The sequence below is a fragment of the Schistocerca piceifrons genome, chromosome 8 (genome assembly GCF_021461385.2).
Source record: "Schistocerca piceifrons isolate TAMUIC-IGC-003096 chromosome 8, iqSchPice1.1, whole genome shotgun sequence".
Classification (NCBI taxonomy): domain Eukaryota; kingdom Metazoa; phylum Arthropoda; class Insecta; order Orthoptera; family Acrididae; genus Schistocerca; species Schistocerca piceifrons.
Window position 1 is genome coordinate 141999090 of NC_060145.1, and position 22679 is coordinate 142021768.

The window sequence follows — 22679 nt, forward strand, 5'->3', positions numbered from 1 at the left end:
TGCTCAGGATTGACATTGCACTGCACGCAGGCGGAAACATTCGAATGCACTGCCTAGCTACGCGCCCGCAACTAACAAAATGCCGACCCTGCCAGGATTCGAACCTGGAATCTTCTGATCCGTAGTCAGACGCGTTATCCGTTGCGCCACAGGGCCACTGGTCGCGTTTCGTAGTAAGAGGCGGGTACACATCGCGGAGCAACGTGTTCTCGGTGGCTCGCCAACTGCGTGTCGTCCACTGACAACGGCGGCGCGGCCACTCCGGTCTTCCGCACTCTGCAGGGAGCTGCCAAGGAAGGCATCTCTCCTCTAGCTGCTCGGCCATGGTGCGCCTGCATAGCTTAGAGCTTGCCACACATCTGCCCTCGCCGTTGGACAGGTAGCAGACGGCAAGGCGCGCGTTTTCTGCAATTTTTCGGTGATGACAAGCGGCTGATATGCTTGTAAGTGTAGCATATGAAACAAGAATCGTATGAAGCATCCGTAGACAGGTGCTAAAGTCGCAGTATGGCCGCAGGTGACGGTCGTATGATGGGTCTGTAGCCACAACAGGTTGGCAGCAAAGCGAATACCGCTAACTGAAAGCACCCTGCTGTAGCCCCAGTGGCGCAATTGGTTAGCGCACGGTACTTATAAGGCAGTAGCCGTGAGCAATGCCGGGGTTGTGAGTTCGAGCCTCACCTGGGGCATGCTTTTATTTCGTAGCAGCTGACTCTAAAAGCATCGGGACGCTAGATTTGAGATGTATCACCTACTTGAGAATCATAAGTGAGCGTGCATTGTAGGTAAGTATTGCGCATTCCTCGGTAGTATAGTGGTTAGTATCCCCGCCTGTCACGCGGGAGACCGGGGTTCGATTCCCCGCCGGGGAGGTGCGATTTTTATATCGCAAAAGTTGCACGTGTGGCCCGAAAGGACATTAACGTTGTGATCGAGAAATGTAGTTGCTGCAGAATCGTAAGAAAGTCTGCGTCTTAGGAAGTGTTTCTCGTATTCTTCACACCACGTCGTCGTCGTTTCAGAACTTACAGGGTTTGCTCTTGACGCTGAATCATCGCACCCGAGGCTTAGTGAACGAGCTCGAAGCACCCAAGAAAAAGAATAATTTTAGCAGAGCGTGGTTTCGATCCACGGACCTCTGGGTTATGGGCCCAGCACGCTTCCACTGCGCCACTCTGCTGCGTGCAGGCGTCCTCCCTCTTCGGTGCGTGACATGGGACACTTGGAAATGCGTTGTCTGCGTCGCGTACCGATTAATTAACTGTGTGACATCTCTCAGCTTGACTTGTCTCGACTTTGCTCGACTGACGCTACGCTGACGCTTGCACGAAGCGATATTTACCACGATCGTCTCGAGATGCAGCTGCGAGATGCTCAGGATTGACATTGCACTGCACGCAGGCGGAAACATTCGAATGCACTGCCTAGCTACGCGCCCGCAACTAACAAAATGCCGACCCTGCCAGGATTCGAACCTGGAATCTTCTGATCCGTAGTCAGACGCGTTATCCGTTGCGCCACAGGGCCACTGTTCGCGGTTCGTAGTAAGAGGCGGGTACACATCGCGGAGCAACGTGTTCTCGGTGGCTCGCCAACTGCGTGTCGTCCACTGACAACGGCGGCGCGGCCACTCCGGTCTTCCGCACTCTGCAGGGAGCTGCCAAGGAAGGCATCTCTCCTCTAGCTGCTCGGCCATGGTGCGCCTGCATAGCTTAGAGCTTGCCACACATCTGCCCTCGCCGTTGGACAGGTAGCAGACGGCAAGGCGCGCGTTTTCTGCAATTTTTCGGTGATGACAAGCGGCTGATATGCTTGTAAGTGTAGCATATGAAACAAGAATCGTATGAAGCATCCGTAGACAGGTGCTAAAGTCGCAGTATGGCCGCAGGTGACGGTCGTATGATGGGTCTGTAGCCACAACAGGTTGGCAGCAAAGCGAATACCGCTAACTGAAAGCACCCTGCTGTAGCCCCAGTGGCGCAATTGGTTAGCGCACGGTACTTATAAGGCAGTAGCCGTGAGCAATGCCGGGGTTGTGAGTTCGAGCCTCACCTGGGGCATGCTTTTATTTCGTAGCAGCTGACTCTAAAAGCATCGGGACGCTAGATTTGAGATGTATCACCTAATTGAGAATCATAAGTGAGCGTGCATTGTAGGTAAGTATTGCGCATTCCTCGGTAGTATAGTGGTTAGTATCCACGCGGGAGACCGGGGTTCGATTCCCCGCCGGGGAGGTGCGATTTTTATATCGCAAAAGTTGCACGTGTGGCCCGAAAGGACATTAACGTTGTGATCGAGAAATGTAGTTGCTGCAGAATCGTAAGAAAGTCTGCGTCTTAGGAAGTGTTTCTCGTATTCTTCACACCACGTCGTCGTCGTTTCAGAACTTACAGGGTTTGCTGTTGACGCTGAATCATCGCACCCGAGGCTTAGTGAACGAGCTCGAAGCACCCAAGAAAAAGAATAATTTTAGCAGAGCGTGGTTTCGATCCACGGACCTCTGGGTTATGGGCCCAGCACGCTTCCACTGCGCCACTCTGCTGCGTGCAGGCGTCCTCCCTCTTCGGTGCGTGACATGGGACACTTGGAAATGCGTTGTCTGCGTCGCGTACCGATTAATTAACTGTGTGACATCTCTCAGCTTGACTTGTCTCGACTTTGCTCGACTGACGCTACGCTGACGCTTGCACGAAGCGATATTTACCACGATCGTCTCGAGATGCAACTGCGAGATGCTCAGGATTGACATTGCACTGCACGCAGGCGGAAACATTCGAATGCACTGCCTAGCTACGCGCCCGCAACTAACAAAATGCCGACCCTGCCAGGATTCGAACCTGGAATCTTCTGATCCGTAGTCAGACGCGTTATCCGTTGCGCCACTGGGCCACTGGTCGCGTTTCGTAGTAAGAGGCGGGTACACATCGCGGAGCAACGTGTTCTCGGTGGCTCGCCAACTGCGTGTCGTCCACTGACAACGGCGGCGCGGCCACTCCGGTCTTCCGCACTCTGCAGGGAGCTGCCAAGGAAGGCATCTCTCCTCTAGCTGCTCGGCCATGGTGCGCCTGCATAGCTTAGAGCTTGCCACACATCTGCCCTCGCCGTTGGACAGGTAGCAGACGGCAAGGCGCGCGTTTTCTGCAATTTTTCGGTGATGACAAGCGGCTGATATGCTTGTAAGTGTGGCATATGAAACAAGAATCGTATGAAGCATCCGTAGACAGGTGCTAAAGTCGCAGTATGGCCGCAGGTGACGGTCGTATGATGGGTCTGTAGCCACAACAGGTTGGCAGCAAAGCGAATACCGCTAACTGAAAGCACCCTGCTGTAGCCCCAGTGGCGCAATTGGTTAGCGCACGGTACTTATAAGGCAGTAGCCGTGAGCAATGCCGGGGTTGTGAGTTCGAGCCTCACCTGGGGCATGCTTTTATTTCGTAGCAGCTGACTCTAAAAGCATCGGGACGCTAGATTTGAGATGTATCACCTACTTGAGAATCATAAGTGAGCGTGCATTGTAGGTAAGTATTGCGCATTCCTCGGTAGTATAGTGGTTAGTATCCCCGCCTGTCACGCGGGAGACCGGGGTTCGATTCCCCGCCGGGGAGGTGCGATTTTTATATCGCAAAAGTTGCACGTGTGGCCCGAAAGGACATTAACGTTGTGATCGAGAAATGTAGTTGCTGCAGAATCGTAAGAAAGTCTGCGTCTTAGGAAGTGTTTCTCGTATTCTTCACACCACGTCGTCGTCGTTTCAGAACTTACAGGGTTTGCTCTTGACGCTGAATCATCGCACCCGAGGCTTAGTGAACGAGCTCGAAGCACCCAAGAAAAAGAATAATTTTAGCAGAGCGTGGTTTCGATCCACGGACCTCTGGGTTATGGGCCCAGCACGCTTCCACTGCGCCACTCTGCTGCGTGCAGGCGTCCTCCCTCTTCGGTGCGTGACATGGGACACTTGGAAATGCGTTGTCTGCGTCGCGTACCGATTAATTAACTGTGTGACATCTCTCAGCTTGACTTGTCTCGACTTTGCTCGACTGACGCTACGCTGACGCTTGCACGAAGCGATATTTACCACGATCGTCTCGAGATGCAGCTGCGAGATGCTCAGGATTGACATTGCACTGCACGCAGGCGGAAACATTCGAATGCACTGCCTAGCTACGCGCCCGCAACTAACAAAATGCCGACCCTGCCAGGATTCGAACCTGGAATCTTCTGATCCGTAGTCAGACGCGTTATCCGTTGCGCCACAGGGCCACTGTTCGCGGTTCGTAGTAAGAGGCGGGTACACATCGCGGAGCAACGTGTTCTCGGTGGCTCGCCAACTGCGTGTCGTCCACTGACAACGGCGGCGCGGCCACTCCGGTCTTCCGCACTCTGCAGGGAGCTGCCAAGGAAGGCATCTCTCCTCTAGCTGCTCGGCCATGGTGCGCCTGCATAGCTTAGAGCTTGCCACACATCTGCCCTCGCCGTTGGACAGGTAGCAGACGGCAAGGCGCGCGTTTTCTGCAATTTTTCGGTGATGACAAGCGGCTGATATGCTTGTAAGTGTAGCATATGAAACAAGAATCGTATGAAGCATCCGTAGACAGGTGCTAAAGTCGCAGTATGGCCGCAGGTGACGGTCGTATGATGGGTCTGTAGCCACAACAGGTTGGCAGCAAAGCGAATACCGCTAACTGAAAGCACCCTGCTGTAGCCCCAGTGGCGCAATTGGTTAGCGCACGGTACTTATAAGGCAGTAGCCGTGAGCAATGCCGGGGTTGTGAGTTCGAGCCTCACCTGGGGCATGCTTTTATTTCGTAGCAGCTGACTCTAAAAGCATCGGGACGCTAGATTTGAGATGTATCACCTAATTGAGAATCATAAGTGAGCGTGCATTGTAGGTAAGTATTGCGCATTCCTCGGTAGTATAGTGGTTAGTATCCACGCGGGAGACCGGGGTTCGATTCCCCGCCGGGGAGGTGCGATTTTTATATCGCAAAAGTTGCACGTGTGGCCCGAAAGGACATTAACGTTGTGATCGAGAAATGTAGTTGCTGCAGAATCGTAAGAAAGTCTGCGTCTTAGGAAGTGTTTCTCGTATTCTTCACACCACGTCGTCGTCGTTTCAGAACTTACAGGGTTTGCTGTTGACGCTGAATCATCGCACCCGAGGCTTAGTGAACGAGCTCGAAGCACCCAAGAAAAAGAATAATTTTAGCAGAGCGTGGTTTCGATCCACGGACCTCTGGGTTATGGGCCCAGCACGCTTCCACTGCGCCACTCTGCTGCGTGCAGGCGTCCTCCCTCTTCGGTGCGTGACATGGGACACTTGGAAATGCGTTGTCTGCGTCGCGTACCGATTAATTAACTGTGTGACATCTCTCAGCTTGACTTGTCTCGACTTTGCTCGACTGACGCTACGCTGACGCTTGCACGAAGCGATATTTACCACGATCGTCTCGAGATGCAACTGCGAGATGCTCAGGATTGACATTGCACTGCACGCAGGCGGAAACATTCGAATGCACTGCCTAGCTACGCGCCCGCAACTAACAAAATGCCGACCCTGCCAGGATTCGAACCTGGAATCTTCTGATCCGTAGTCAGACGCGTTATCCGTTGCGCCACAGGGCCACTGGTCGCGTTTCGTAGTAAGAGGCGGGTACACATCGCGGAGCAACGTGTTCTCGGTGGCTCGCCAACTGCGTGTCGTCCACTGACAACGGCGGCGCGGCCACTCCGGTCTTCCGCACTCTGCAGGGAGCTGCCAAGGAAGGCATCTCTCCTCTAGCTGCTCGGCCATGGTGCGCCTGCATAGCTTAGAGCTTGCCACACATCTGCCCTCGCCGTTGGACAGGTAGCAGACGGCAAGGCGCGCGTTTTCTGCAATTTTTCGGTGATGACAAGCGGCTGATATGCTTGTAAGTGTAGCATATGAAACAAGAATCGTATGAAGCATCCGTAGACAGGTGCTAAAGTCGCAGTATGGCCGCAGGTGACGGTCGTATGATGGGTCTGTAGCCACAACAGGTTGGCAGCAAAGCGAATACCGCTAACTGAAAGCACCCTGCTGTAGCCCCAGTGGCGCAATTGGTTAGCGCACGGTACTTATAAGGCAGTAGCCGTGAGCAATGCCGGGGTTGTGAGTTCGAGCCTCACCTGGGGCATGCTTTTATTTCGTAGCAGCTGACTCTAAAAGCATCGGGACGCTAGATTTGAGATGTATCACCTACTTGAGAATCATAAGTGAGCGTGCATTGTAGGTAAGTATTGCGCATTCCTCGGTAGTATAGTGGTTAGTATCCACGCGGGAGACCGGGGTTCGATTCCCCGCCGGGGAGGTGCGATTTTTATATCGCAAAAGTTGCACGTGTGGCCCGAAAGGACATTAACGTTGTGATCGAGAAATGTAGTTGCTGCAGAATCGTAAGAAAGTCTGCGTCTTAGGAAGTGTTTCTCGTATTCTTCACACCACGTCGTCGTCGTTTCAGAACTTACAGGGTTTGCTGTTGACGCTGAATCATCGCACCCGAGGCTTAGTGAACGAGCTCGAAGCACCCAAGAAAAAGAATAATTTTAGCAGAGCGTGGTTTCGATCCACGGACCTCTGGGTTATGGGCCCAGCACGCTTCCACTGCGCCACTCTGCTGCGTGCAGGCGTCCTCCCTCTTCGGTGCGTGACATGGGACACTTGGAAATGCGTTGTCTGCGTCGCGTACCGATTAATTAACTGTGTGACATCTCTCAGCTTGACTTGTCTCGACTTTGCTCGACTGACGCTACGCTGACGCTTGCACGAAGCGATATTTACCACGATCGTCTCGAGATGCAGCTGCGAGATGCTCAGGATTGACATTGCACTGCACGCAGGCGGAAACATTCGAATGCACTGCCTAGCTACGCGCCCGCAACTAACAAAATGCCGACCCTGCCAGGATTCGAACCTGGAATCTTCTGATCCGTAGTCAGACGCGTTATCCGTTGCGCCACAGGGCCACTGTTCGCGTTTCGTAGTAAGAGGCGGGTACACATCGCGGAGCAACGTGTTCTCGGTGGCTCGCCAACTGCGTGTCGTCCACTGACAACGGCGGCGCGGCCACTCCGGTCTTCCGCACTCTGCAGGGAGCTGCCAAGGAAGGCATCTCTCCTCTAGCTGCTCGGCCATGGTGCGCCTGCATAGCTTAGAGGTTGCCACACATCTGCCCTCGCCGTTGGACAGGTAGCAGACGGCAAGGCGCGCGTTTTCTGCAATTTTTCGGTGATGACAAGCGGCTGATATGCTTGTAAGTGTAGCATATGAAACAAGAATCGTATGAAGCATCCGTAGACAGGTGCTAAAGTCGCAGTATGGCCGCAGGTGACGGTCGTATGATGGGTCTGTAGCCACAACAGGTTGGCAGCAAAGCGAATACCGCTAACTGAAAGCACCCTGCTGTAGCCCCAGTGGCGCAATTGGTTAGCGCACGGTACTTATAAGGCAGTAGCCGTGAGCAATGCCGGGGTTGTGAGTTCGAGCCTCACCTGGGGCATGCTTTTATTTCGTAGCAGCTGACTCTAAAAGCATCGGGACGCTAGATTTGAGATGTATCACCTACTTGAGAATCATAAGTGAGCGTGCATTGTAGGTAAGTATTGCGCATTCCTCGGTAGTATAGTGGTTAGTATCCCCGCCTGTCACGCGGGAGACCGGGGTTCGATTCCCCGCCGGGGAGGTGCGATTTTTATATCGCAAAAGTTGCACGTGTGGCCCGAAAGGACATTAACGTTGTGATCGAGAAATGTAGTTGCTGCAGAATCGTAAGAAAGTCTGCGTCTTAGGAAGTGTTTCTCGTATTCTTCACACCACGTCGTCGTCGTTTCAGAACTTACAGGGTTTGCTGTTGACGCTGAATCATCGCACCCGAGGCTTAGTGAACGAGCTCGAAGCACCCAAGAAAAAGAATAATTTTAGCAGAGCGTGGTTTCGATCCACGGACCTCTGGGTTATGGGCCCAGCACGCTTCCACTGCGCCACTCTGCTGCGTGCAGGCGTCCTCCCTCTTCGGTGCGTGACATGGGACACTTGGAAATGCGTTGTCTGCGTCGCGTACCGATTAATTAACTGTGTGACATCTCTCAGCTTGACTTGTCTCGACTTTGCTCGACTGACGCTACGCTGACGCTTGCACGAAGCGATATTTACCACGATCGTCTCGAGATGCAGCTGCGAGATGCTCAGGATTGACATTGCACTGCACGCAGGCGGAAACATTCGAATGCACTGCCTAGCTACGCGCCCGCAACTAACAAAATGCCGACCCTGCCAGGATTCGAACCTGGAATCTTCTGATCCGTAGTCAGACGCGTTATCCGTTGCGCCACAGGGCCACTGTTCGCGGTTCGTAGTAAGAGGCGGGTACACATCGCGGAGCAACGTGTTCTCGGTGGCTCGCCAACTGCGTGTCGTCCACTGACAACGGCGGCGCGGCCACTCCGGTCTTCCGCACTCTGCAGGGAGCTGCCAAGGAAGGCATCTCTCCTCTAGCTGCTCGGCCATGGTGCGCCTGCATAGCTTAGAGCTTGCCACACATCTGCCCTCGCCGTTGGACAGGTAGCAGACGGCAAGGCGCGCGTTTTCTGCAATTTTTCGGTGATGACAAGCGGCTGATATGCTTGTAAGTGTAGCATATGAAACAAGAATCGTATGAAGCATCCGTAGACAGGTGCTAAAGTCGCAGTATGGCCGCAGGTGACGGTCGTATGATGGGTCTGTAGCCACAACAGGTTGGCAGCAAAGCGAATACCGCTAACTGAAAGCACCCTGCTGTAGCCCCAGTGGCGCAATTGGTTAGCGCACGGTACTTATAAGGCAGTAGCCGTGAGCAATGCCGGGGTTGTGAGTTCGAGCCTCACCTGGGGCATGCTTTTATTTCGTAGCAGCTGACTCTAAAAGCATCGGGACGCTAGATTTGAGATGTATCACCTAATTGAGAATCATAAGTGAGCGTGCATTGTAGGTAAGTATTGCGCATTCCTCGGTAGTATAGTGGTTAGTATCCACGCGGGAGACCGGGGTTCGATTCCCCGCCGGGGAGGTGCGATTTTTATATCGCAAAAGTTGCACGTGTGGCCCGAAAGGACATTAACGTTGTGATCGAGAAATGTAGTTGCTGCAGAATCGTAAGAAAGTCTGCGTCTTAGGAAGTGTTTCTCGTATTCTTCACACCACGTCGTCGTCGTTTCAGAACTTACAGGGTTTGCTGTTGACGCTGAATCATCGCACCCGAGGCTTAGTGAACGAGCTCGAAGCACCCAAGAAAAAGAATAATTTTAGCAGAGCGTGGTTTCGATCCACGGACCTCTGGGTTATGGGCCCAGCACGCTTCCACTGCGCCACTCTGCTGCGTGCAGGCGTCCTCCCTCTTCGGTGCGTGACATGGGACACTTGGAAATGCGTTGTCTGCGTCGCGTACCGATTAATTAACTGTGTGACATCTCTCAGCTTGACTTGTCTCGACTTTGCTCGACTGACGCTACGCTGACGCTTGCACGAAGCGATATTTACCACGATCGTCTCGAGATGCAACTGCGAGATGCTCAGGATTGACATTGCACTGCACGCAGGCGGAAACATTCGAATGCACTGCCTAGCTACGCGCCCGCAACTAACAAAATGCCGACCCTGCCAGGATTCGAACCTGGAATCTTCTGATCCGTAGTCAGACGCGTTATCCGTTGCGCCACAGGGCCACTGGTCGCGTTTCGTAGTAAGAGGCGGGTACACATCGCGGAGCAACGTGTTCTCGGTGGCTCGCCAACTGCGTGTCGTCCACTGACAACGGCGGCGCGGCCACTCCGGTCTTCCGCACTCTGCAGGGAGCTGCCAAGGAAGGCATCTCTCCTCTAGCTGCTCGGCCATGGTGCGCCTGCATAGCTTAGAGCTTGCCACACATCTGCCCTCGCCGTTGGACAGGTAGCAGACGGCAAGGCGCGCATTTTCTGCAATTTTTCGGTGATGACAAGCGGCTGATATGCTTGTAAGTGTAGCATATGAAACAAGAATCGTATGAAGCATCCGTAGACAGGTGCTAAAGTCGCAGTATGGCCGCAGGTGACGGTCGTATGATGGGTCTGTAGCCACAACAGGTTGGCAGCAAAGCGAATACCGCTAACTGAAAGCACCCTGCTGTAGCCCCAGTGGCGCAATTGGTTAGCGCACGGTACTTATAAGGCAGTAGCCGTGAGCAATGCCGGGGTTGTGAGTTCGAGCCTCACCTGGGGCATGCTTTTATTTCGTAGCAGCTGACTCTAAAAGCATCGGGACGCTAGATTTGAGATGTATCACCTACTTGAGAATCATAAGTGAGCGTGCATTGTAGGTAAGTATTGCGCATTCCTCGGTAGTATAGTGGTTAGTATCCCCGCCTGTCACGCGGGAGACCGGGGTTCGATTCCCCGCCGGGGAGGTGCGATTTTTATATCGCAAAAGTTGCACGTGTGGCCCGAAAGGACATTAACGTTGTGATCGAGAAATGTAGTTGCTGCAGAATCGTAAGAAAGTCTGCGTCTTAGGAAGTGTTTCTCGTATTCTTCACACCACGTCGTCGTCGTTTCAGAACTTACAGGGTTTGCTGTTGACGCTGAATCATCGCACCCGAGGCTTAGTGAACGAGCTCGAAGCACCCAAGAAAAAGAATAATTTTAGCAGAGCGTGGTTTCGATCCACGGACCTCTGGGTTATGGGCCCAGCACGCTTCCACTGCGCCACTCTGCTGCGTGCAGGCGTCCTCCCTCTTCGGTGCGTGACATGGGACACTTGGAAATGCGTTGTCTGCGTCGCGTACCGATTAATTAACTGTGTGACATCTCTCAGCTTGACTTGTCTCGACTTTGCTCGACTGACGCTACGCTGACGCTTGCACGAAGCGATATTTACCACGATCGTCTCGAGATGCAGCTGCGAGATGCTCAGGATTGACATTGCACTGCACGCAGGCGGAAACATTCGAATGCACTGCCTAGCTACGCGCCCGCAACTAACAAAATGCCGACCCTGCCAGGATTCGAACCTGGAATCTTCTGATCCGTAGTCAGACGCGTTATCCGTTGCGCCACAGGGCCACTGTTCGCGTTTCGTAGTAAGAGGCGGGTACACATCGCGGAGCAACGTGTTCTCGGTGGCTCGCCAACTGCGTGTCGTCCACTGACAACGGCGGCGCGGCCACTCCGGTCTTCCGCACTCTGCAGGGAGCTGCCAAGGAAGGCATCTCTCCTCTAGCTGCTCGGCCATGGTGCGCCTGCATAGCTTAGAGCTTGCCACACATCTGCCCTCGCCGTTGGACAGGTAGCAGACGGCAAGGCGCGCGTTTTCTGCAATTTTTCGGTGATGACAAGCGGCTGATATGCTTGTAAGTGTAGCATATGAAACAAGAATCGTATGAAGCATCCGTAGACAGGTGCTAAAGTCGCAGTATGGCCGCAGGTGACGGTCGTATGATGGGTCTGTAGCCACAACAGGTTGGCAGCAAAGCGAATACCGCTAACTGAAAGCACCCTGCTGTAGCCCCAGTGGCGCAATTGGTTAGCGCACGGTACTTATAAGGCAGTAGCCGTGAGCAATGCCGGGGTTGTGAGTTCGAGCCTCACCTGGGGCATGCTTTTATTTCGTAGCAGCTGACTCTAAAAGCATCGGGACGCTAGATTTGAGATGTATCACCTACTTGAGAAACATAAGTGAGCGTGCATTGTAGGTAAGTATTGCGCATTCCTCGGTAGTATAGTGGTTAGTATCCCCGCCTGTCACGCGGGAGACCGGGGTTCGATTCCCCGCCGGGGAGGTGCGACTTTTATATCGCAAAAGTTGCACGTGTGGCCCGAAAGGACATTAACGTTGTGATCGAGAAATGTAGTTGCTGCAGAATCGTAAGAAAGTCTGCGTCTTAGGAAGTGTTTCTCGTATTCTTCACACCACGTCGTCGTCGTTTCAGAACTTACAGGGTTTGCTCTTGACGCTGAATCATCGCACCCGAGGCTTAGTGAACGAGCTCGAAGCACCCAAGAAAAAGAATAATTTTAGCAGAGCGTGGTTTCGATCCACGGACCTCTGGGTTATGGGCCCAGCACGCTTCCACTGCGCCACTCTGCTGCGTGCAGGCGTCCTCCCTCTTCGGTGCGTGACATGGGACACTTGGAAATGCGTTGTCTGCGTCGCGTACCGATTAATTAACTGTGTGACATCTCTCAGCTTGACTTGTCTCGACTTTGCTCGACTGACGCTACGCTGACGCTTGCACGAAGCGATATTTACCACGATCGTCTCGAGATGCAGCTGCGAGATGCTCAGGATTGACATTGCACTGCACGCAGGCGGAAACATTCGAATGCACTGCCTAGCTACGCGCCCGCAACTAACAAAATGCCGACCCTGCCAGGATTCGAACCTGGAATCTTCTGATCCGTAGTCAGACGCGTTATCCGTTGCGCCACAGGGCCACTGGTCGCGTTTCGTAGTAAGAGGCGGGTACACATCGCGGAGCAACGTGTTCTCGGTGGCTCGCCAACTGCGTGTCGTCCACTGACAACGGCGGCGCGGCCACTCCGGTCTTCCGCACTCTGCAGGGAGCTGCCAAGGAAGGCATCTCTCCTCTAGCTGCTCGGCCATGGTGCGCCTGCATAGCTTAGAGCTTGCCACACATCTGCCCTCGCCGTTGGACAGGTAGCAGACGGCAAGGCGCGCGTTTTCTGCAATTTTTCGGTGATGACAAGCGGCTGATATGCTTGTAAGTGTAGCATATGAAACAAGAATCGTATGAAGCATCCGTAGACAGGTGCTAAAGTCGCAGTATGGCCGCAGGTGACGGTCGTATGATGGGTCTGTAGCCACAACAGGTTGGCAGCAAAGCGAATACCGCTAACTGAAAGCACCCTGCTGTAGCCCCAGTGGCGCAATTGGTTAGCGCACGGTACTTATAAGGCAGTAGCCGTGAGCAATGCCGGGGTTGTGAGTTCGAGCCTCACCTGGGGCATGCTTTTATTTCGTAGCAGCTGACTCTAAAAGCATCGGGACGCTAGATTTGAGATGTATCACCTACTTGAGAATCATAAGTGAGCGTGCATTGTAGGTAAGTATTGCGCATTCCTCGGTAGTATAGTGGTTAGTATCCCCGCCTGTCACGCGGGAGACCGGGGTTCGATTCCCCGCCGGGGAGGTGCGATTTTTATATCGCAAAAGTTGCACGTGTGGCCCGAAAGGACATTAACGTTGTGATCGAGAAATGTAGTTGCTGCAGAATCGTAAGAAAGTCTGCGTCTTAGGAAGTGTTTCTCGTATTCTTCACACCACGTCGTCGTCGTTTCAGAACTTACAGGGTTTGCTGTTGACGCTGAATCATCGCACCCGAGGCTTAGTGAACGAGCTCGAAGCACCCAAGAAAAAGAATAATTTTAGCAGAGCGTGGTTTCGATCCACGGACCTCTGGGTTATGGGCCCAGCACGCTTCCACTGCGCCACTCTGCTGCGTGCAGGCGTCCTCCCTCTTCGGTGCGTGACATGGGACACTTGGAAATGCGTTGTCTGCGTCGCGTACCGATTAATTAACTGTGTGACATCTCTCAGCTTGACTTGTCTCGACTTTGCTCGACTGACGCTACGCTGACGCTTGCACGAAGCGATATTTACCACGATCGTCTCGAGATGCAGCTGCGAGATGCTCAGGATTGACATTGCACTGCACGCAGGCGGAAACATTCGAATGCACTGCCTAGCTACGCGCCCGCAACTAACAAAATGCCGACCCTGCCAGGATTCGAACCTGGAATCTTCTGATCCGTAGTCAGACGCGTTATCCGTTGCGCCACAGGGCCACTGTTCGCGTTTCGTAGTAAGAGGCGGGTACACATCGCGGAGCAACGTGTTCTCGGTGGCTCGCCAACTGCGTGTCGTCCACTGACAACGGCGGCGCGGCCACTCCGGTCTTCCGCACTCTGCAGGGAGCTGCCAAGGAAGGCATCTCTCCTCTAGCTGCTCGGCCATGGTGCGCCTGCATAGCTTAGAGCTTGCCACACATCTGCCCTCGCCGTTGGACAGGTAGCAGACGGCAAGGCGCGCGTTTTCTGCAATTTTTCGGTGATGACAAGCGGCTGATATGCTTGTAAGTGTAGCATATGAAACAAGAATCGTATGAAGCATCCGTAGACAGGTGCTAAAGTCGCAGTATGGCCGCAGGTGACGGTCGTATGATGGGTCTGTAGCCACAACAGGTTGGCAGCAAAGCGAATACCGCTAACTGAAAGCACCCTGCTGTAGCCCCAGTGGCGCAATTGGTTAGCGCACGGTACTTATAAGGCAGTAGCCGTGAGCAATGCCGGGGTTGTGAGTTCGAGCCTCACCTGGGGCATGCTTTTATTTCGTAGCAGCTGACTCTAAAAGCATCGGGACGCTAGATTTGAGATGTATCACCTACTTGAGAATCATAAGTGAGCGTGCATTGTAGGTAAGTATTGCGCATTCCTCGGTAGTATAGTGGTTAGTATCCCCGCCTGTCACGCGGGAGACCGGGGTTCGATTCCCCGCCGGGGAGGTGCGATTTTTATATCGCAAAAGTTGCACGTGTGGCCCGAAAGGACATTAACGTTGTGATCGAGAAATGTAGTTGCTGCAGAATCGTAAGAAAGTCTGCGTCTTAGGAAGTGTTTCTCGTATTCTTCACACCACGTCGTCGTCGTTTCAGAACTTACAGGGTTTGCTGTTGACGCTGAATCATCGCACCCGAGGCTTAGTGAACGAGCTCGAAGCACCCAAGAAAAAGAATAATTTTAGCAGAGCGTGGTTTCGATCCACGGACCTCTGGGTTATGGGCCCAGCACGCTTCCACTGCGCCACTCTGCTGCGTGCAGGCGTCCTCCCTCTTCGGTGCGTGACATGGGACACTTGGAAATGCGTTGTCTGCGTCGCGTACCGATTAATTAACTGTGTGACATCTCTCAGCTTGACTTGTCTCGACTTTGCTCGACTGACGCTACGCTGACGCTTGCACGAAGCGATATTTACCACGATCGTCTCGAGATGCAGCTGCGAGATGCTCAGGATTGACATTGCACTGCACGCAGGCGGAAACATTCGAATGCACTGCCTAGCTACGCGCCCGCAACTAACAAAATGCCGACCCTGCCAGGATTCGAACCTGGAATCTTCTGATCCGTAGTCAGACGCGTTATCCGTTGCGCCACAGGGCCACTGTTCGCGTTTCGTAGTAAGAGGCGGGTACACATCGCGGAGCAACGTGTTCTCGGTGGCTCGCCAACTGCGTGTCGTCCACTGACAACGGCGGCGCGGCCACTCCGGTCTTCCGCACTCTGCAGGGAGCTGCCAAGGAAGGCATCTCTCCTCTAGCTGCTCGGCCATGGTGCGCCTGCATAGCTTAGAGCTTGCCACACATCTGCCCTCGCCGTTGGACAGGTAGCAGACGGCAAGGCGCGCGTTTTCTGCAATTTTTCGGTGATGACAAGCGGCTGATATGCTTGTAAGTGTAGCATATGAAACAAGAATCGTATGAAGCATCCGTAGACAGGTGCTAAAGTCGCAGTATGGCCGCAGGTGACGGTCGTATGATGGGTCTGTAGCCACAACAGGTTGGCAGCAAAGCGAATACCGCTAACTGAAAGCACCCTGCTGTAGCCCCAGTGGCGCAATTGGTTAGCGCACGGTACTTATAAGGCAGTAGCCATGAGCAATGCCGGGGTTGTGAGTTCGAGCCTCACCTGGGGCATGCTTTTATTTCGTAGCAGCTGACTCTAAAAGCATCGGGACGCTAGATTTGAGATGTATCACCTACTTGAGAAACATAAGTGAGCGTGCATTGTAGGTAAGTATTGCGCATTCCTCGGTAGTATAGTGGTTAGTATCCCCGCCTGTCACGCGGGAGACCGGGGTTCGATTCCCCGCCGGGGAGGTGCGATTTTTATATCGCAAAAGTTGCACGTGTGGCCCGAAAGGACATTAACGTTGTGATCGAGAAATGTAGTTGCTGCAGAATCGTAAGAAAGTCTGCGTCTTAGGAAGTGTTTCTCGTATTCTTCACACCACGTCGTCGTCGTTTCAGAACTTACAGGGTTTGCTGTTGACGCTGAATCATCGCACCCGAGGCTTAGTGAACGAGCTCGAAGCACCCAAGAAAAAGAATAATTTTAGCAGAGCGTGGTTTCGATCCACGGACCTCTGGGTTATGGGCCCAGCACGCTTCCACTGCGCCACTCTGCTGCGTGCAGGCGTCCTCCCTCTTCGGTGCGTGACATGGGACACTTGGAAATGCGTTGTCTGCGTCGCGTACCGATTAATTAACTGTGTGACATCTCTCAGCTTGACTTGTCTCGACTTTGCTCGACTGACGCTACGCTGACGCTTGCACGAAGCGATATTTACCACGATCGTCTCGAGATGCAGCTGCGAGATGCTCAGGATTGACATTGCACTGCACGCAGGCGGAAACATTCGAATGCACTGCCTAGCTACGCGCCCGCAACTAACAAAATGCCGACCCTGCCAGGATTCGAACCTGGAATCTTCTGATCCGTAGTCAGACGCGTTATCCGTTGCGCCACAGGGCCACTGTTCGCGGTTCGTAGTAAGAGGCGGGTACACATCGCGGAGCAACGTGTTCTCGGTGGCTCGCCAACTGCGTGTCGTCCACTGACAACGGCGGCGCGGCCACTCCGGTCTTCCGCACTCTGCAGGGAGCTGCCAAGGAAGGCATCTCTCCTCTAGCTGCTCGGCCATGGTGCGCCTGCATAGCTTAGAGCTTGCCACACATCTGCCCTCGCCGTTGGACAGGTAGCAGACGGCAAGGCGCGCGTTTTCTGCAATTTTTCGGTGATGACAAGCGGCTGATATGCTTGTAAGTGTAGCATATGAAACAAGAATCGTATGAAGCATCCGTAGACAGGTGCTAAAGTCGCAGTATGGCCGCAGGTGACGGTCGTATGATGGGTCTGTAGCCACAACAGGTTGGCAGCAAAGCGAATACCGCTAACTGAAAGCACCCTGCTGTAGCCCCAGTGGCGCAATTGGTTAGCGCACGGTACTTATAAGGCAGTAGCCGTGAGCAATGCCGGGGTTGTGAGTTCGAGCCTCACCTGGGGCATGCTTTTATTTCGTAGCAGCTGACTCTAAAAGCATCGGGACGCTAGATTTGAGATGTATCACCTACTTGAGAATCATAAGTGAGCGTGCATTGTAGGTAAGTATTGCGCATTCCTCGGTAGTATAGTGGTTAGTATCCCCGCCTGTCACGCGGGAGACCGGGGTTCGATTCCCCGCCGGGGAGGTGCGATTTTTATATCGCAAAAGTTGCACGTGTGGCCCGAAAGGACATTAACGTTGTGATCGAGAAATGTAGTTGCTGCAGAATCGTAAGAAAGTCTGCGTCTTAGGAAGTGTTTCTCGTATTCTTCACACCACGTCGTCGTCGTTTCAGAACTTACAGGGTTTGCTCTTGACGCTGAATCATCGCACCCGAGGCTTAGTGAACGAGCTCGAAGCACCCAAGAAAAAGAATAATTTTAGCAGAGCGTGGTTTCGATCCACGGACCTCTGGGTTATGGGCCCAGCACGCTTCCACTGCGCCACTCTGCTGCGTGCAGGCGTCCTCCCTCTTCGGTGCGTGACATGGGACACTTGGAAATGCGTTGTCTGCGTCGCGTACCGATTAATTAACTGTGTGACATCTCTCAGCTTGACTTGTCTCGACTTTGCTCGACTGACGCTACGCTGACGCTTGCACGAAGCGATATTTACCACGATCGTCTCGAGATGCAGCTGCGAGATGCTCAGGATTGACATTGCACTGCACGCAGGCGGAAACATTCGAATGCACTGCCTAGCTACGCGCCCGCAACTAACAAAATGCCGACCCTGCCAGGATTCGAACCTGGAATCTTCTGATCCGTAGTCAGACGCGTTATCCGTTGCGCCACAGGGCCACTGTTCGCGGTTCGTAGTAAGAGGCGGGTACACATCGCGGAGCAACGTGTTCTCGGTGGCTCGCCAACTGCGTGTCGTCCACTGACAACGGCGGCGCGGCCACTCCGGTCTTCCGCACTCTGCAGGGAGCTGCCAAGGAAGGCATCTCTCCTCTAGCTGCTCGGCCATGGTGCGCCTGCATAGCTTAGAGCTTGCCACACATCTGCCCTCGCCGTTGGACAGGTAGCAGACGGCAAGGCGCGCGTTTTCTGCAATTTTTCGGTGATGACAAGCGGCTGATATGCTTGTAAGTGTAGCATATGAAACAAGAATCGTATGAAGCATCCGTAGACAGGTGCTAAAGTCGCAGTATGGCCGCAGGTGACGGTCGTATGATGGGTCTGTAGCCACAACAGGTTGGCAGCAAAGCGAATACCGCTAACTGAAAGCACCCTGCTGTAGCCCCAGTGGCGCAATTGGTTAGCGCACGGTACTTATAAGGCAGTAGCCGTGAGCAATGCCGGGGTTGTGAGTTCGAGCCTACCTGGGGCATGCTTTTATTTCGTAGCAGCTGACTCTAAAAGCATCGGGACGCTAGATTTGAGATGTATCACCTACTTGAGAATCATAAGTGAGCGTGCATTGTAGGTAAGTATTGCGCATTCCTCGGTAGTATAGTGGTTAGTATCCCCGCCTGTCACGCGGGAGACCGGGGTTCGATTCCCCGCCGGGGAGGTGCGATTTTTATATCGCAAAAGTTGCACGTGTGGCCCGAAAGGACATTAACGTTGTGATCGAGAAATGTAGTTGCTGCAGAATCGTAAGAAAGTCTGCGTCTTAGGAAGTGTTTCTCGTATTCTTCACACCACGTCGTCGTCGTTTCAGAACTTACAGGGTTTGCTCTTGACGCTGAATCATCGCACCCGAGGCTTAGTGAACGAGCTCGAAGCACCCAAGAAAAAGAATAATTTTAGCAGAGCGTGGTTTCGATCCACGGACCTCTGGGTTATGGGCCCAGCACGCTTCCACTGCGCCACTCTGCTGCGTGCAGGCGTCCTCCCTCTTCGGTGCGTGACATGGGACACTTGGAAATGCGTTGTCTGCGTCGCGTACCGATTAATTAACTGTGTGACATCTCTCAGCTTGACTTGTCTCGACTTTGCTCGACTGACGCTACGCTGACGCTTGCACGAAGCGATATTTACCACGATCGTCTCGAGATGCAGCTGCGAGATGCTCAGGATTGACATTGCACTGCACGCAGGCGGAAACATTCGAATGCACTGCCTAGCTACGCGCCCGCAACTAACAAAATGCCGACCCTGCCAGGATTCGAACCTGGAATCTTCTGATCCGTAGTCAGACGCGTTATCCGTTGCGCCACAGGGCCACTGGTCGCGTTTCGTAGTAAGAGGCGGGTACACATCGCGGAGCAACGTGTTCTCGGTGGCTCGCCAACTGCGTGTCGTCCACTGACAACGGCGGCGCGGCCACTCCGGTCTTCCGCACTCTGCAGGGAGCTGCCAAGGAAGGCATCTCTCCTCTAGCTGCTCGGCCATGGTGCGCCTGCATAGCTTAGAGCTTGCCACACATCTGCCCTCGCCGTTGGACAGGTAGCAGACGGCAAGGCGCGCGTTTTCTGCAATTTTTCGGTGATGACAAGCGGCTGATATGCTTGTAAGTGTAGCATATGAAACAAGAATCGTATGAAGCATCCGTAGACAGGTGCTAAAGTCGCAGTATGGCCGCAGGTGACGGTCGTATGATGGGTCTGTAGCCACAACAGGTTGGCAGCAAAGCGAATACCGCTAACTGAAAGCACCCTGCTGTAGCCCCAGTGGCGCAATTGGTTAGCGCACGGTACTTATAAGGCAGTAGCCGTGAGCAATGCCGGGGTTGTGAGTTCGAGCCTCACCTGGGGCATGCTTTTATTTCGTAGCAGCTGACTCTAAAAGCATCGGGACGCTAGATTTGAGATGTATCACCTACTTGAGAATCATAAGTGAGCGTGCATTGTAGGTAAGTATTGCGCATTCCTCGGTAGTATAGTGGTTAGTATCCACGCGGGAGACCGGGGTTCGATTCCCCGCCGGGGAGGTGCGATTTTTATATCGCAAAAGTTGCACGTGTGGCCCGAAAGGACATTAACGTTGTGATCGAGAAATGTAGTTGCTGCAGAATCGTAAGAAAGTCTGCGTCTTAGGAAGTGTTTCTCGTATTCTTCACACCACGTCGTCGTCGTTTCAGAACTTACAGGGTTTGCTGTTGACGCTGAATCATCGCACCCGAGGCTTAGTGAACGAGCTCGAAGCACCCAAGAAAAAGAATAATTTTAGCAGAGCGTGGTTTCGATCCACGGACCTCTGGGTTATGGGCCCAGCACGCTTCCACTGCGCCACTCTGCTGCGTGCAGGCGTCCTCCCTCTTCGGTGCGTGACATGGGACACTTGGAAATGCGTTGTCTGCGTCGCGTACCGATTAATTAACTGTGTGACATCTCTCAGCTTGACTTGTCTCGACTTTGCTCGACTGACGCTACGCTGACGCTTGCACGAAGCGATATTTACCACGATCGTCTCGAGATGCAGCTGCGAGATGCTCAGGATTGACATTGCACTGCACGCAGGCGGAAACATTCGAATGCACTGCCTAGCTACGCGCCCGCAACTAACAAAATGCCGACCCTGCCAGGATTCGAACCTGGAATCTTCTGATCCGTAGTCAGACGCGTTATCCGTTGCGCCACAGGGCCACTGTTCGCGTTTCGTAGTAAGAGGCGGGTACACATCGCGGAGCAACGTGTTCTCGGTGGCTCGCCAACTGCGTGTCGTCCACTGACAACGGCGGCGCGGCCACTCCGGTCTTCCGCACTCTGCAGGGAGCTGCCAAGGAAGGCATCTCTCCTCTAGCTGCTCGGCCATGGTGCGCCTGCATAGCTTAGAGCTTGCCACACATCTGCCCTCGCCGTTGGACAGGTAGCAGACGGCAAGGCGCGCGTTTTCTGCAATTTTTCGGTGATGACAAGCGGCTGATATGCTTGTAAGTGTAGCATATGAAACAAGAATCGTATGAAGCATCCGTAGACAGGTGCTAAAGTCGCAGTATGGCCGCAGGTGACGGTCGTATGATGGGTCTGTAGCCACAACAGGTTGGCAGCAAAGCGAATACCGCTAACTGAAAGCACCCTGCTGTAGCCCCAGTGGCGCAATTGGTTAGCGCACGGTACTTATAAGGCAGTAGCCGTGAGCAATGCCGGGGTTGTGAGTTCGAGCCTCACCTGGGGCATGCTTTTATTTCGTAGCAGCTGACTCTAAAAGCATCGGGACGCTAGATTTGAGATGTATCACCTACTTGAGAATCATAAGTGAGCGTGCATTGTAGGTAAGTATTGCGCATTCCTCGGTAGTATAGTGGTTAGTATCCCCGCCTGTCACGCGGGAGACCGGGGTTCGATTCCCCGCCGGGGAGGTGCGATTTTTATATCGCAAAAGTTGCACGTGTGGCCCGAAAGGACATTAACGTTGTGATCGAGAAATGTAGTTGCTGCAGAATCGTAAGAAAGTCTGCGTCTTAGGAAGTGTTTCTCGTATTCTTCACACCACGTCGTCGTCGTTTCAGAACTTACAGGGTTTGCTGTTGACGCTGAATCATCGCACCCGAGGCTTAGTGAACGAGCTCGAAGCACCCAAGAAAAAGAATAATTTTAGCAGAGCGTGGTTTCGATCCACGGACCTCTGGGTTATGGGCCCAGCACGCTTCCACTGCGCCACTCTGCTGCGTGCAGGCGTCCTCCCTCTTCGGTGCGTGACATGGGACACTTGGAAATGCGTTGTCTGCGTCGCGTACCGATTAATTAACTGTGTGACATCTCTCAGCTTGACTTGTCTCGACTTTGCTCGACTGACGCTACGCTGACGCTTGCACGAAGCGATATTTACCACGATCGTCTCGAGATGCAGCTGCGAGATGCTCAGGATTGACATTGCACTGCACGCAGGCGGAAACATTCGAATGCACTGCCTAGCTACGCGCCCGCAACTAACAAAATGCCGACCCTGCCAGGATTCGAACCTGGAATCTTCTGATCCGTAGTCAGACGCGTTATCCGTTGCGCCACAGGGCCACTGTTCGCGGTTCGTAGTAAGAGGCGGGTACACATCGCGGAGCAACGTGTTCTCGGTGGCTCGCCAACTGCGTGTCGTCCACTGACAACGGCGGCGCGGCCACTCCGGTCTTCCGCACTCTGCAGGGAGCTGCCAAGGAAGGCATCTCTCCTCTAGCTGCTCGGCCATGGTGCGCCTGCATAGCTTAGAGCTTGCCACACATCTGCCCTCGCCGTTGGACAGGTAGCAGACGGCAAGGCGCGCGTTTTCTGCAATTTTTCGGTGATGACAAGCGGCTGATATGCTTGTAAGTGTAGCATATGAAACAAGAATCGTATGAAGCATCCGTAGACAGGTGCTAAAGTCGCAGTATGGCCGCAGGTGACGGTCGTATGATGGGTCTGTAGCCACAACAGGTTGGCAGCAAAGCGAATACCGCTAACTGAAAGCACCCTGCTGTAGCCCCAGTGGCGCAATTGGTTAGCGCACGGTACTTATAAGGCAGTAGCCGTGAGCAATGCCGGGGTTGTGAGTTCGAGCCTCACCTGGGGCATGCTTTTATTTCGTAGCAGCTGACTCTAAAAGCATCGGGACGCTAGATTTGAGATGTATCACCTACTTGAGAATCATAAGTGAGCGTGCATTGTAGGTAA

At 53.5% G+C, this 22679-nt stretch overlaps 44 non-coding genes across 44 annotated transcripts; 27 read left to right on the forward strand and 17 right to left on the reverse strand.

Annotated features, from left to right (window-relative positions):
• Positions 1-83: 83 nt before the first annotated feature.
• Trnar-acg lies at positions 84-156 on the reverse strand. Its single transcript has one exon. It is a non-coding gene; the product is annotated as a tRNA-Arg (tRNA).
• A 441-nt stretch (positions 157-597) lies between these two features.
• On the forward strand, positions 598-689 carry Trnai-uau. The gene is given in 2 exon segments: positions 598-635; positions 654-689. It is a non-coding gene; the product is annotated as a tRNA-Ile (tRNA).
• A 111-nt stretch (positions 690-800) lies between these two features.
• On the forward strand, positions 801-872 carry Trnad-guc. The gene has a single exon. It is a non-coding gene; the product is annotated as a tRNA-Asp (tRNA).
• Positions 873-1454: 582 nt separating this feature from the next.
• Trnar-acg lies at positions 1455-1527 on the reverse strand. Its single transcript has one exon. It is a non-coding gene; the product is annotated as a tRNA-Arg (tRNA).
• A 441-nt stretch (positions 1528-1968) lies between these two features.
• Trnai-uau lies at positions 1969-2060 on the forward strand. Its single transcript is given in 2 exon segments — positions 1969-2006; positions 2025-2060. It is a non-coding gene; the product is annotated as a tRNA-Ile (tRNA).
• A 756-nt stretch (positions 2061-2816) lies between these two features.
• On the reverse strand, positions 2817-2889 carry Trnar-acg. The gene has a single exon. It is a non-coding gene; the product is annotated as a tRNA-Arg (tRNA).
• Positions 2890-3330: 441 nt separating this feature from the next.
• On the forward strand, positions 3331-3422 carry Trnai-uau. The gene is given in 2 exon segments: positions 3331-3368; positions 3387-3422. It is a non-coding gene; the product is annotated as a tRNA-Ile (tRNA).
• Positions 3423-3533: 111 nt separating this feature from the next.
• Trnad-guc lies at positions 3534-3605 on the forward strand. Its single transcript has one exon. It is a non-coding gene; the product is annotated as a tRNA-Asp (tRNA).
• A 582-nt stretch (positions 3606-4187) lies between these two features.
• Trnar-acg lies at positions 4188-4260 on the reverse strand. The gene has a single exon. It is a non-coding gene; the product is annotated as a tRNA-Arg (tRNA).
• A 441-nt stretch (positions 4261-4701) lies between these two features.
• Trnai-uau lies at positions 4702-4793 on the forward strand. The gene is given in 2 exon segments: positions 4702-4739; positions 4758-4793. It is a non-coding gene; the product is annotated as a tRNA-Ile (tRNA).
• Positions 4794-5549: 756 nt separating this feature from the next.
• Trnar-acg lies at positions 5550-5622 on the reverse strand. The gene has a single exon. It is a non-coding gene; the product is annotated as a tRNA-Arg (tRNA).
• A 441-nt stretch (positions 5623-6063) lies between these two features.
• Trnai-uau lies at positions 6064-6155 on the forward strand. Its single transcript is given in 2 exon segments — positions 6064-6101; positions 6120-6155. It is a non-coding gene; the product is annotated as a tRNA-Ile (tRNA).
• A 756-nt stretch (positions 6156-6911) lies between these two features.
• On the reverse strand, positions 6912-6984 carry Trnar-acg. Its single transcript has one exon. It is a non-coding gene; the product is annotated as a tRNA-Arg (tRNA).
• Positions 6985-7425: 441 nt separating this feature from the next.
• On the forward strand, positions 7426-7517 carry Trnai-uau. The gene is given in 2 exon segments: positions 7426-7463; positions 7482-7517. It is a non-coding gene; the product is annotated as a tRNA-Ile (tRNA).
• A 111-nt stretch (positions 7518-7628) lies between these two features.
• On the forward strand, positions 7629-7700 carry Trnad-guc. The gene has a single exon. It is a non-coding gene; the product is annotated as a tRNA-Asp (tRNA).
• A 582-nt stretch (positions 7701-8282) lies between these two features.
• Positions 8283-8355, reverse strand: Trnar-acg. Its single transcript has one exon. It is a non-coding gene; the product is annotated as a tRNA-Arg (tRNA).
• Positions 8356-8796: 441 nt separating this feature from the next.
• Trnai-uau lies at positions 8797-8888 on the forward strand. The gene is given in 2 exon segments: positions 8797-8834; positions 8853-8888. It is a non-coding gene; the product is annotated as a tRNA-Ile (tRNA).
• A 756-nt stretch (positions 8889-9644) lies between these two features.
• Trnar-acg lies at positions 9645-9717 on the reverse strand. Its single transcript has one exon. It is a non-coding gene; the product is annotated as a tRNA-Arg (tRNA).
• A 441-nt stretch (positions 9718-10158) lies between these two features.
• On the forward strand, positions 10159-10250 carry Trnai-uau. Its single transcript is given in 2 exon segments — positions 10159-10196; positions 10215-10250. It is a non-coding gene; the product is annotated as a tRNA-Ile (tRNA).
• Positions 10251-10361: 111 nt separating this feature from the next.
• Positions 10362-10433, forward strand: Trnad-guc. The gene has a single exon. It is a non-coding gene; the product is annotated as a tRNA-Asp (tRNA).
• A 582-nt stretch (positions 10434-11015) lies between these two features.
• Positions 11016-11088, reverse strand: Trnar-acg. Its single transcript has one exon. It is a non-coding gene; the product is annotated as a tRNA-Arg (tRNA).
• A 441-nt stretch (positions 11089-11529) lies between these two features.
• On the forward strand, positions 11530-11621 carry Trnai-uau. The gene is given in 2 exon segments: positions 11530-11567; positions 11586-11621. It is a non-coding gene; the product is annotated as a tRNA-Ile (tRNA).
• A 111-nt stretch (positions 11622-11732) lies between these two features.
• On the forward strand, positions 11733-11804 carry Trnad-guc. Its single transcript has one exon. It is a non-coding gene; the product is annotated as a tRNA-Asp (tRNA).
• Positions 11805-12386: 582 nt separating this feature from the next.
• Trnar-acg lies at positions 12387-12459 on the reverse strand. Its single transcript has one exon. It is a non-coding gene; the product is annotated as a tRNA-Arg (tRNA).
• Positions 12460-12900: 441 nt separating this feature from the next.
• Positions 12901-12992, forward strand: Trnai-uau. The gene is given in 2 exon segments: positions 12901-12938; positions 12957-12992. It is a non-coding gene; the product is annotated as a tRNA-Ile (tRNA).
• A 111-nt stretch (positions 12993-13103) lies between these two features.
• Positions 13104-13175, forward strand: Trnad-guc. Its single transcript has one exon. It is a non-coding gene; the product is annotated as a tRNA-Asp (tRNA).
• Positions 13176-13757: 582 nt separating this feature from the next.
• On the reverse strand, positions 13758-13830 carry Trnar-acg. The gene has a single exon. It is a non-coding gene; the product is annotated as a tRNA-Arg (tRNA).
• A 441-nt stretch (positions 13831-14271) lies between these two features.
• Trnai-uau lies at positions 14272-14363 on the forward strand. The gene is given in 2 exon segments: positions 14272-14309; positions 14328-14363. It is a non-coding gene; the product is annotated as a tRNA-Ile (tRNA).
• A 111-nt stretch (positions 14364-14474) lies between these two features.
• Positions 14475-14546, forward strand: Trnad-guc. Its single transcript has one exon. It is a non-coding gene; the product is annotated as a tRNA-Asp (tRNA).
• Positions 14547-15128: 582 nt separating this feature from the next.
• On the reverse strand, positions 15129-15201 carry Trnar-acg. Its single transcript has one exon. It is a non-coding gene; the product is annotated as a tRNA-Arg (tRNA).
• Positions 15202-15642: 441 nt separating this feature from the next.
• Trnai-uau lies at positions 15643-15734 on the forward strand. The gene is given in 2 exon segments: positions 15643-15680; positions 15699-15734. It is a non-coding gene; the product is annotated as a tRNA-Ile (tRNA).
• Positions 15735-15845: 111 nt separating this feature from the next.
• On the forward strand, positions 15846-15917 carry Trnad-guc. The gene has a single exon. It is a non-coding gene; the product is annotated as a tRNA-Asp (tRNA).
• A 582-nt stretch (positions 15918-16499) lies between these two features.
• Trnar-acg lies at positions 16500-16572 on the reverse strand. The gene has a single exon. It is a non-coding gene; the product is annotated as a tRNA-Arg (tRNA).
• A 441-nt stretch (positions 16573-17013) lies between these two features.
• Positions 17014-17105, forward strand: Trnai-uau. The gene is given in 2 exon segments: positions 17014-17051; positions 17070-17105. It is a non-coding gene; the product is annotated as a tRNA-Ile (tRNA).
• A 111-nt stretch (positions 17106-17216) lies between these two features.
• Trnad-guc lies at positions 17217-17288 on the forward strand. The gene has a single exon. It is a non-coding gene; the product is annotated as a tRNA-Asp (tRNA).
• A 582-nt stretch (positions 17289-17870) lies between these two features.
• Positions 17871-17943, reverse strand: Trnar-acg. The gene has a single exon. It is a non-coding gene; the product is annotated as a tRNA-Arg (tRNA).
• A 643-nt stretch (positions 17944-18586) lies between these two features.
• Trnad-guc lies at positions 18587-18658 on the forward strand. The gene has a single exon. It is a non-coding gene; the product is annotated as a tRNA-Asp (tRNA).
• Positions 18659-19240: 582 nt separating this feature from the next.
• On the reverse strand, positions 19241-19313 carry Trnar-acg. The gene has a single exon. It is a non-coding gene; the product is annotated as a tRNA-Arg (tRNA).
• Positions 19314-19754: 441 nt separating this feature from the next.
• Positions 19755-19846, forward strand: Trnai-uau. The gene is given in 2 exon segments: positions 19755-19792; positions 19811-19846. It is a non-coding gene; the product is annotated as a tRNA-Ile (tRNA).
• A 756-nt stretch (positions 19847-20602) lies between these two features.
• On the reverse strand, positions 20603-20675 carry Trnar-acg. Its single transcript has one exon. It is a non-coding gene; the product is annotated as a tRNA-Arg (tRNA).
• A 441-nt stretch (positions 20676-21116) lies between these two features.
• On the forward strand, positions 21117-21208 carry Trnai-uau. The gene is given in 2 exon segments: positions 21117-21154; positions 21173-21208. It is a non-coding gene; the product is annotated as a tRNA-Ile (tRNA).
• A 111-nt stretch (positions 21209-21319) lies between these two features.
• Trnad-guc lies at positions 21320-21391 on the forward strand. Its single transcript has one exon. It is a non-coding gene; the product is annotated as a tRNA-Asp (tRNA).
• Positions 21392-21973: 582 nt separating this feature from the next.
• Positions 21974-22046, reverse strand: Trnar-acg. The gene has a single exon. It is a non-coding gene; the product is annotated as a tRNA-Arg (tRNA).
• Positions 22047-22487: 441 nt separating this feature from the next.
• Trnai-uau lies at positions 22488-22579 on the forward strand. The gene is given in 2 exon segments: positions 22488-22525; positions 22544-22579. It is a non-coding gene; the product is annotated as a tRNA-Ile (tRNA).
• The last annotated feature ends 100 nt before the right edge of the window (positions 22580-22679 follow it).